The sequence below is a fragment of the Somniosus microcephalus genome, chromosome 6 (assembly GCF_052327205.1).
Source record: "Somniosus microcephalus isolate GS21.2 chromosome 6, FLI_Smic_1.0, whole genome shotgun sequence".
NCBI classification, from domain to species: domain Eukaryota; kingdom Metazoa; phylum Chordata; class Chondrichthyes; order Squaliformes; family Somniosidae; genus Somniosus; species Somniosus microcephalus.
In genome coordinates, this window is record NC_140992.1 from 155,917,857 (window position 1) to 155,927,325 (window position 9,469).

General features: G+C 45.2%; 1 long non-coding RNA gene across 1 annotated transcript; it reads right to left on the reverse strand.

Annotated features, from left to right (window-relative positions):
* Positions 1-3,312: 3,312 nt before the first annotated feature.
* Positions 3,313-9,160, reverse strand: LOC147116131 (uncharacterized). The gene is made up of 3 exons (XR_015078751.1): positions 8,986-9,160; positions 8,697-8,783; positions 3,313-5,163 (listed from the first exon to the last, which is right to left on the reverse strand). It is a non-coding gene; the product is annotated as an uncharacterized LOC147116131 (long non-coding RNA).
* Between the last annotated feature and the right edge of the window lie 309 nt (positions 9,161-9,469).

Here is a 9,469-nt window from a genome sequence, read left to right on the forward strand (position 1 = left end):
GTGAGAGAGAGAGAGACCGGGAGTGAGAGAGAGAGAGATTGGGAGTGAGAGAGAGAGAGAGAGAGATTGTGAGTGTGATAGAGAGAGATTGGGAGTGAGAGAGAGAGAGAGATTGGGAGTGTGAGAGAGAGAGAGATTGGGAGTGTGAGAGAGAGAGAGATTGGGAGTGTGAGAGAGAGAGAGAGATTGTGAGAGAGCGAGATTGGGAGTGTGAGAGAGAGAGAGATTCGGAGTGTGAGAGAGAGAGAGAGATTGGGAGTGTGAGAGAGAGAGAGAGATTGGGAGTGTGAGAGAGAGGGAGAGATTGGGAGTGTGAGTGAAAGAGATTGGGAGTGTGAGAGAGAGACATTGGGAGTGTGAGTGAGAGAGATTGAAAGTGTGAGAGAGAGAGAGATTGGGAGTCTGAGAGAGAGAGAAACTGGGAGTGTGAGAGAGAGAGAGACTGGGAATGTGAGAGAGAGAGAGATTGGTAATGTGAGAGAGAGAGAGAGATTGGGAGTGTGAGAGCAGAGAGACTGGGAGTGTGAGACAGAGAGAGATTGGGAGTGTGAAAGAGAGAGAGATTGGAAGTGTGAGACAGAGAGAGATTGGGAGTGTGAGAGAGAGAGAGAGACTGGGAGTGTGAGACAGAGAGAGATTGGGAGTGTGAAAGAGAGAGAGATTCGGAGTGTGAAAGAGAGAGAGATTGGGAGTGTGAGAGAGACAGAGAGTTTGGGAGTGTGTGAGAGATTGGGAGTGAGAGAGAGAGAGAGACTGGGAGTGTGAGAGAGAGAGATTGGTAGTCTGAGAGAGAGAGAGATTGGGAGTGTGAGAGAGAGAGATTGGGAGTGTGAGAGAGAGAGAGATTGGGAGTGTGAGAGAGAGAGACTGGTAGTGAGAGAGAGAGGGATTGAGAGTGTGAGAGACAGAGAGTGGGAGTGTGAGAGAGAGAGAGAGACTGGGAGTGTGAGAGAGAGAGAGGCTGGGAGTGTGAGAGAGAGAGACTGGGAGTGAGAGAGAGAGAGATTGGGAGCGTGAGAGAGAGAGAGAGAGATTGGGAGTGTGAGAGAGGCAGAGAGTTTGGGAGTGTGTGAGAGATTGGGAGTGTGAGAGAGAGAGAGACTGGGAGTGTGAGAGAGAGAGATTGTGAGTGTGAGAGAGAGAGAGAGAGATTGTGAGTGTGAGAGAGAGAGATTGGGAGGGAGAGAGAGAGAGAGTCTGGGAGTGAGAGAGAGAGATTGGGAGTGTGAGAGAGAGAGAGATTGGGAGTGTGAGAGAGAGGGACTGGGAGTGAGAGAGAGAGAGAGATTGGGAGTATGAGAGAGATTGGGAGTGTGAGAGAGAGCGAGATTGGGAGTGTGAGAGAGATTGGTAGTGTGAGAGAGAGAGGGAGATTGGGAGTGTGAGAAAGAGAGAGATTGGGGAGTGAGCAATCCAAGATGGCGACATCTGGAGAACACATTTTGAAAACCTCTACAAAGACATCCCAATAAACGAAACAAACCCAAGTCAACATCAGGTCACAGAAAAACTCCACACATTAGAAGCAACTATTAAAGACAACCAAAACCCTCTAGACTCCTGTGGTAAACCACTGTATTGTATATTGCCACCTCTGGGTGGCGCTGTGTATGGAGGCATGCCTCAGCTGACTCCACCCACCACTGTGTGGGTTTCGTTCAGACTTGTTCAGTCACTCACGAAGAAGCATGGTCTCTTCTTAGCTAATAAAAGCCTTATTCATCTCTTCTTTCGACTCATCATCTCTTCTTCGACTCATCACCTTTTATGAAGTAATTGATAAGCGTATCAATTTTATTAGCTAAAAGTTAAATGGCGACACCTGAGGAGCAACAACAGCAACGGATACAGCAGACATTGCTGAGAGCCCTCAGACCACCACGCCTGGACCTCGACCCTCAAGATGTGGGTGCATCAGCCAAGTTTGAACACTGGCTGAGCTGCTTTGAATCCTTCCTCGCAATCTCACAGGTTACAGAGGAGGATCACAAACTGAAAATTTTGACCGCCCAGGTGAGCCATCAAGTATATATGCTAATCCGGGACTCTAATACGTACGTGGCGGCCCTCGAGCTACTAAAAGGGCAATATACGCGCCCAGTGAACACAATTTACGCCCGACACCTCTTGGGATCCCGCAGGCAGCAACCGGGAGAATCGGTAGGGGCATTTGCACGGGCGCTACTGGCACTCTGCAGAGACTGCGATTGTAAAGCGGTAACGGCTGTGGAGCACGCGCAGGGACTCACCTGTGATGCCTTCGTCAGGGGCCTCCAGTCAGACCACACCCGGCAGAGACTGCTAGAAAGCAAGGAACCCGACCTGAAGACGGCCATTGCCCTTGCGCTCTCGTTAGAGGAGGCCCACCGAAACCTCGAGGCATACCCCCGTAACGGCGCCGAGACATGGCAATCGAAACCGTGGGACACGGGACCGCCGCCCCCGGCACCAACCGCTGCAGCGACCCAACCGAGACAGCAGCCTCCGGTAAGAACTGCTTCGATGCCCAGTAACCAGGCCCAAAAATGCTATTTCTGTGGCCAGTTAAAACATCCCAGAGCGCACTGCCCAGCTAAGACAGCTACCTGCTCGGGCTGCGGGAAGAAAGGCCATTACGCTAACGCCTGCAAGGGGAAGCCAGCCAGCAGCGCAGCGTGCGGGCCGTGGGAGCAGCCATCTTATCCGCCATTTTGTGTACCCCCGGCCGCATGGCATCCGCCGCCATCGTATCCAACGCACTCAACCGCCATTTCGTCACCGGAACCGACCACCGTCTCGGCGGATGACTATAGTGACTCACTAAGCCACATACTGGCCTCCGTGACGCTGGATCAAGCCCTCCCTCACCATCTATCCAGCTCCATGATGGATATCGCGGTAAACGGCCGCGCCACCAGTTGCCTGATCGACAGCGGGAGCACAGAGAGTTTCGTCCACCCCGACACGGTACGTAGCCACTCCCTCACGATTCTGCCAACGCACCATCGCATTTCTATGGCGTCCAAGTCCCAGTCAATGGACATCAGCGGCTACTGTGTGGTGACCCTGTCAGTAGGGGGCACTGAATATAAAAAATTTAAACTGCTAGTCCTGCCCCGTCTTTGCGCTGCCGTCCTGCTAGGGTTGGATTTTCAGTGCCACCTTAAGAGTGTCACACTAGCATACGGTGGACCCCTCCCCCCACTCACAGTGTAGAAGTGCCTTACTTCTTAGCTCTGGGTAATGACTCAATACACACTTGGATTCGTCAGACGGACAGGCCTTTTATTTAACTTCTCTTGCAAGGGGAATCAGTACCTCCACTCAAGGGGTGAGGCTACTATTCCAATGATACAGTGTAAACGTTCTATATTTATACAGTGTAACAAACAAGTTTGATTGAAATCCCTTTGTTCCTCTATCAGGATACATTTTAGATTAATCATCAGGTAGAAATAACATATTGACAGAAGGATCCTGGACACATAAGTCAACCGTTAATCTATAACAGGGCATGAATCGTGTAACCGGAGGTCCTCTTTAATCATATATAAGGGAGGCAAGCTTTGCTTTCGGTCACAAGTTATCAGGTCATTGGTACCATTAGGTGGGCAGGCATCTGTTCTTGGCTGTAGTTCGAGTACGTGCAATAGCTCTAGTTACACATCGACACTTGCCTAGTGTCAAGTCTGAAAACTTTTACCCAGCAAACACTTGAAATTAACCCCTTATATCATGTAGATTTCCTCATTCCCCCCTTTTGTCCTTTCTAAGGACAATCTATCTCGCTAAGTTTAAGAAACTCTACATCAAAGGTCTCACCCTTAATATCCTCATATTCAGACATCATTGGTACTGGAGGAGTTGACGCTAATAAGGAAAGGACTTTTGTACACAATAATTTTAAACAACCAATCAATAAACTAATTAAAATTATTATCATCACAATTGCGATAAAAGCTTCCAAAATTTGCTTTCCCAATGCTCCTCCCCATCCTGAAATCCAATCCCACATTGACCATGGTTCAGGTTGACGTAGTTTCTCTACGGCCTTCTTTATGTGGTTTACCAGATTGGTGATATTTTCTGAGCTATCTGGGATATAGGTGCAACATTCGGTTTTTATGATTGCACATGTGCCCCCTTCTTTTGCCAACAAATAGTCCAGAGCCATGCGGTTTTGTAAGGCAACAGTGCGCAAAGCCACCATTTCTGCGTTTACATCACTAAGAGCATCTGCAGTATCATTGGCTATTTGTTCCAACACTGCTGCCATATTTATAGATTCTCTTGTTAACTTCCCTGTTCCATACCAGGGAAATGCTATAGCAAAGAACCTTTCAGTTTCTGTAATGGCTCGTTTTGCTCGTGTCCCAGGGTGGCTATCCAAAGATGAAATGTGATGTATATAAGGCACTACATATCCCAAATAACATGACCCAGTCCAATTTTGTGGTAACCAGGGGTATGCTCTATGCCCACAGATGAAATAGGTGTTATTATAGGCTTCAAATTTGTTCCATATCTGGTGCATCATTCCTATTCCGTGTTCTCCTTTCCAGATTTTTTTACTAGTCAAATTTTGTACTGTGGACAGGTTCCACCATCCCCAATAGGGCCATTCGACTGCACCCGGTGGTTTAGTAGTAGTTTTAGTCAAAGTGTAGTTACATTTGCACTCACTCCATCTATCTTCTTCTACTACCTTATCCTGCCTAATCCTAAGACTCAGGGGTTGATACGGGGGTACCTGCATAGTGTGATCCTGAAGCTGAACCTTCATAGTCTCGTTATAGCATATAATATAAAAGAAATCACTGTTTAAAAGTACACATTCTTCTATGCATGGTTTGCCCTTCAGGGGATCTGATAAGTCAATATGGCAGTTTCAATTATCGTTAACAAAGGGAACAGTCTTATTAGAGTCCAAATCCAGTTCATCTTGGCAGTGTATCATCTTCAACTGATGCCTTCTTACAATGGGACGCATGTATCCATGTTGGTCGCTCCTTTACTTTTACAGCGGTGTTTGTGGTCAGGAGTACTTGGAAGGGTCCCTCAAATCTGGGTTGAAGGCCATTCTTTCACTTGAAGATTTTTATGTAGACGTTATCTCCTGGCTCGAAAGTATGGCACTTTCCTTCAGCGGGGCCGACCTGGGCTTCCTTTACCTGCTGATGGAAACTAGAAATGCATTTGGTTAGTGCAATGCAATAACTCAACATATCTTCCTCCATTTTATGAATGTCCATTTGTTTAGCTGTTAAAGGTGCCGAAAAGGGCAATCTCTGTGGTCTTCCCATGACGATCTCGTAAGGCGACAATCCTGTAGTTCTGTTGGTAGCAGACCGCATTATCATTAAAGCTATGGGCAACAAATCAACCCATTTAAGTCCAGTTTCTTTACACAGTTTTGCAAGCTTGTTTTTCAGCATCCCGTTATATCTTTCCACTAGTCCAGCCGACTGTGGATGATAACTGCAATGGAGGTGCTGGTTAATCTGTAAGGCTTTGCATAGTTCCTTAATCACTGTTCCTGTAAAATGGGACCCATTGTCACTTGACAGTTTTGCTGGTATCCCAAAGCGAGGCACAATGTCCTTCAATAAACATTTAGCAACAGTGGTGGCGTCACTCTTTCTACAAGGAAACGCTTCAATCCATCTTGAAAACATATCAACAATAACTAATACATATTTAAAGCTTATACACACAGGTAGTTCAATAAAATCCATTTGCAAGTGTACAAAAGGACCCATGGGGTTTGGATGGGATGCGGGCTGTACCTTCTTTATTTTTTTTTTCCTGCATTCATGGTCTGGCAGATAATACAATTTTCACATATTTGTTTTGCCAACTTTTGAGATTCCTGGTGCATACCAGGTCTTGAGGATATAGTCCGCCATCCCCCTTTTGCCCGCATGGGTGAATTTATGAACACATCGGGCAATTGGTGATAGTAATGATTTGGGTGCCACCATGCGGCCGTCATGATGAACCCATAAGCCGTCAGTGTTTTTAAAACAATGATTAACAACCCATTCCTTTACTTCATCAGAACTGGCCCTATTTTGATGGGTCAGCACATCATCTAAGGACGGGGGCTGCGGTATCTCTGGCTTTTCCCTAACAGGGAAGGCTGAAACTTGTCGTTCAGTACTTGATATAGCTACTGACTTAGCAGCGCTATCTGCAGCAGCGTTTCCAAGCGCAACCTTGTCCAAATGCCCCGTGTGCGCTTGGCACTTAATAATTGCAATCTGTTTACGTCTCTGAATAGCTTGTAAAAGATTTTTCACTTCTTGTGCATTTTTAATCTGGGTTCCCGAGGAAGTCAGGTAACCGCGAATTTTCCAAATTTGTCATGCTCATGTATTCATTGTCTACAATAGCCAGTCATTCCTAGAAAATGCTTCATTTCTCCTTTAGTTTTTGGCAACGATGTGTTGCAAACAACCTTTATTCTATCCGGCGTTAACTCCCTGTTTTAACAATGATCTCATCACTGGCTCAACTCCTTTTTCTGCTTTCTCTGACAATGGATACTGTGACCTTTTGGGTAATGGTGCAGCTGGATTAATTGTAACTTTATAGGGCTGTGCAGTCTAATAGTTAGGAGGTATTTTAAATTTAAAAATGGCTGATAATCTTGTCCTGTTTTGTCATAGCAGGCCGTGCAGTGCAATTTTGAATGCCATTTCCCTAGTTTCAGGGATTCCTGGTATTGTTTTATGGAGCTTGTAACGAATCCCCACGCTCCTAACAGACTGACAAGTTTGGGACTCAAACTTGGGTCGGCAATTTCCCATGCGTAAAGAACAGGGTGTTTTATTTCTGTTACTGGGTACGCATATGCCTTATCTACTTGGATTTCTACCGTTACTCCTGATGGGGAGCAAATGATTGTAGCATTCATTTTGCACAGCAAGTCTCTTCCACATAAATTCATAGAGACATCTCCTGATAACAGAAAGGAGTGTTCTTCCTCAAATTCTTCTACTTTTACTGTGAGGGGAGTCGATTGATTCAAGCATTGTAGTATTCCAGCCAATCCAGCTATCGGGGTCTTTTTCCCATTAATAGGCATTCCTTCAGAATATCCTTTCCCGAACACCGAAAAGGTTGCTCCTGTATCTACTAAAATGACATAGGTCTCCCAGCTATTTGCATTTTAACTTCAGGTTGGCTGCGTGAATTTAAAGAAACAACGGGCATTTGGTGGTCTGTGGCGCCTGGGGCTGCTGGTGTCAGTCAGTAATTCTGATCTCTATTTCTCCTAAATCCCTGTCCGTTTGTAGGGTAACCTCCTGACTGGTCCGAAAAAGGGTTATGGACAGTGAAATTAGGACCTTTATTCTCTAACGGAGGTCCATTATTGGAGGTTTGGTTCTGACAATTTTTCGCAGGGCATTGGTTTGCCCAATGTCCGGGTTGTCCGCAATTGTAACAATTACCAGATCGTCCATACCCTCTTATTCTACCACGTCTTCCTCTATATTCCCTTCTATTCATCCTTCTATAGTTACCTTGTTATCCTACCATAATAGAGGAGAAAGGTGTTTCTTCGGGGTAATTTTTTTTCTGACTCAACAAACATAGAGGCAGTCTTTTTATCTGGCTGTTCTCTATTTCTCTCTCGTCCGTTAAACATTTCTCGAGGCAAGTAATTCTTTCTATGTTAAATGACTATCTGAGGGAAAGGGTCTAGTCTTATTTACAGTCCATTTGGACCAATTTGGTAGGTGATCAATGGATGATTGACCAGTTCTTTAACATAAAGGCTGCTGGCGTGCCTTTCTCGGGTGGCTTACTGGCGCTAGCACTCATTTTAGCAGCTTAAATGGTTCACTTAAAACAATCTAAACTCCCGTGACAATCCATGATCTGCGTTGTACGCCCCTACAGATCAGATTAATAAACTATACATACGTATAAAACTCGAGGGTTCTCAACCCTCGTGGAAGGTATTTCTAACTGGGGAAAATACTGAATCCACAATAGCTTAGTGGATCATGTAAAAGACATCACTATTTTCTCAACCATACATTCTGCCGCGGGACTCACTTCCCCGGCTTGGGTCTTTTCCAACCCCTTCTGCAGTTTTTTTTCAGCTTAAATATTTTAGTTAAAACATACAACAATTCCGTAACACTCTATGATCTGCGTGGGACGCCTCTACAGATCAGACATGACTAAACATTAATACATATAACAATAAACAATAAACAATACACTTGTTAAACAACAACCAAAGTGTTACTAAATCCCCAACCTATGCAGCCTTACTGGACAAAGCTGCAAAGTTGATTGATAATAACAAGTAGTTAAATACTCACTCTCATAAACATTAAACATTGACACTGTGTTTCAGACAACCGCCCACTCTTCTCTCTTTTTTTTTTACCCTATTCCCTTTAGCCAAATCTTTAGCAAAAAAAGGGCCTTCAATTTGTCCCAGCTAACTTCAAGCTCTTCTCTCCTTCTACCCTACTCCCTTTAGCCAAATCTTTAGCAAAAAGGGCCTTCAATTTGTCCCAGCTAACTTCAAGCTGGAACCTTGCTAGTTCAATTTCCAGTAAATCGCTAGCTCCTTAGTTAATCAAATTCCTGACTTAACCTTCTCTCTCAGCAAGCTGGAACCTTGCTAGTTCAATTTCCAATAAATCGCTAGCTCCTTAGTTAATCAAATTCCTGACTTAACCTTCTCTCTCTGGTACCTTTATTTCAGCGCTTCCTACAGTCCTTTTCTGCACGATCCTGTTCGCGGGGCGTCAGCGCCTCATGGCTGGTCCTCTGTTCCGTTTCTGAAAGGGAAGCAGTCACAACGGCAGTTTAACCTCCGAACCTTGTGAGTCAATTACCCGATGGCAGTGCTGTCCAATGGAATAAACAGACTGTGCGCAGCTATGCTTATGGCAGGGAAAGTCCCAAAAATGTGGCAAAACACCACCTTCGGCCGATGGGATTTTCCCAACCGAGCAACGTACTCGGTGTCTGTTAACTCACCAATTGGTACAGCAAGCCATCTCGGTGGAACCTCCAAATTGTAGAAGTGCCTTACTTCTTAGCTCTGGGTAATGACTCAATACACACTTGGATTCGTCAGACGGACAGGCCTTTTATTTAACTTCTCTTGCAAGGGGAATCAGTACCTCCACTCAAGGGGTGAGGCTACTATTCCAATGATACAGTGTAAACGTTCTATATTTATACAGTGTAACAAACAAGTTTGATTGAAATCCCTTTGTTCCTCTATCAGGATACATTTTAGATTAATCATCAGGTAGAAATAACATATTGACAGAAGGATCCTGGACACATAAGTCAACCGTTAATCTATAACAGGGCATGAATCGTGTAACCGGAGGTCCTCTTTAATCATATATAAGGGAGGCAAGCTTTGCTTTCGGTCACAAGTTATCAGGTCATTGGTACCATTAGGTGGGCAGGCATCTGTTCTTGGCTGTAGTTCGAGTACGTGCAATAGCTC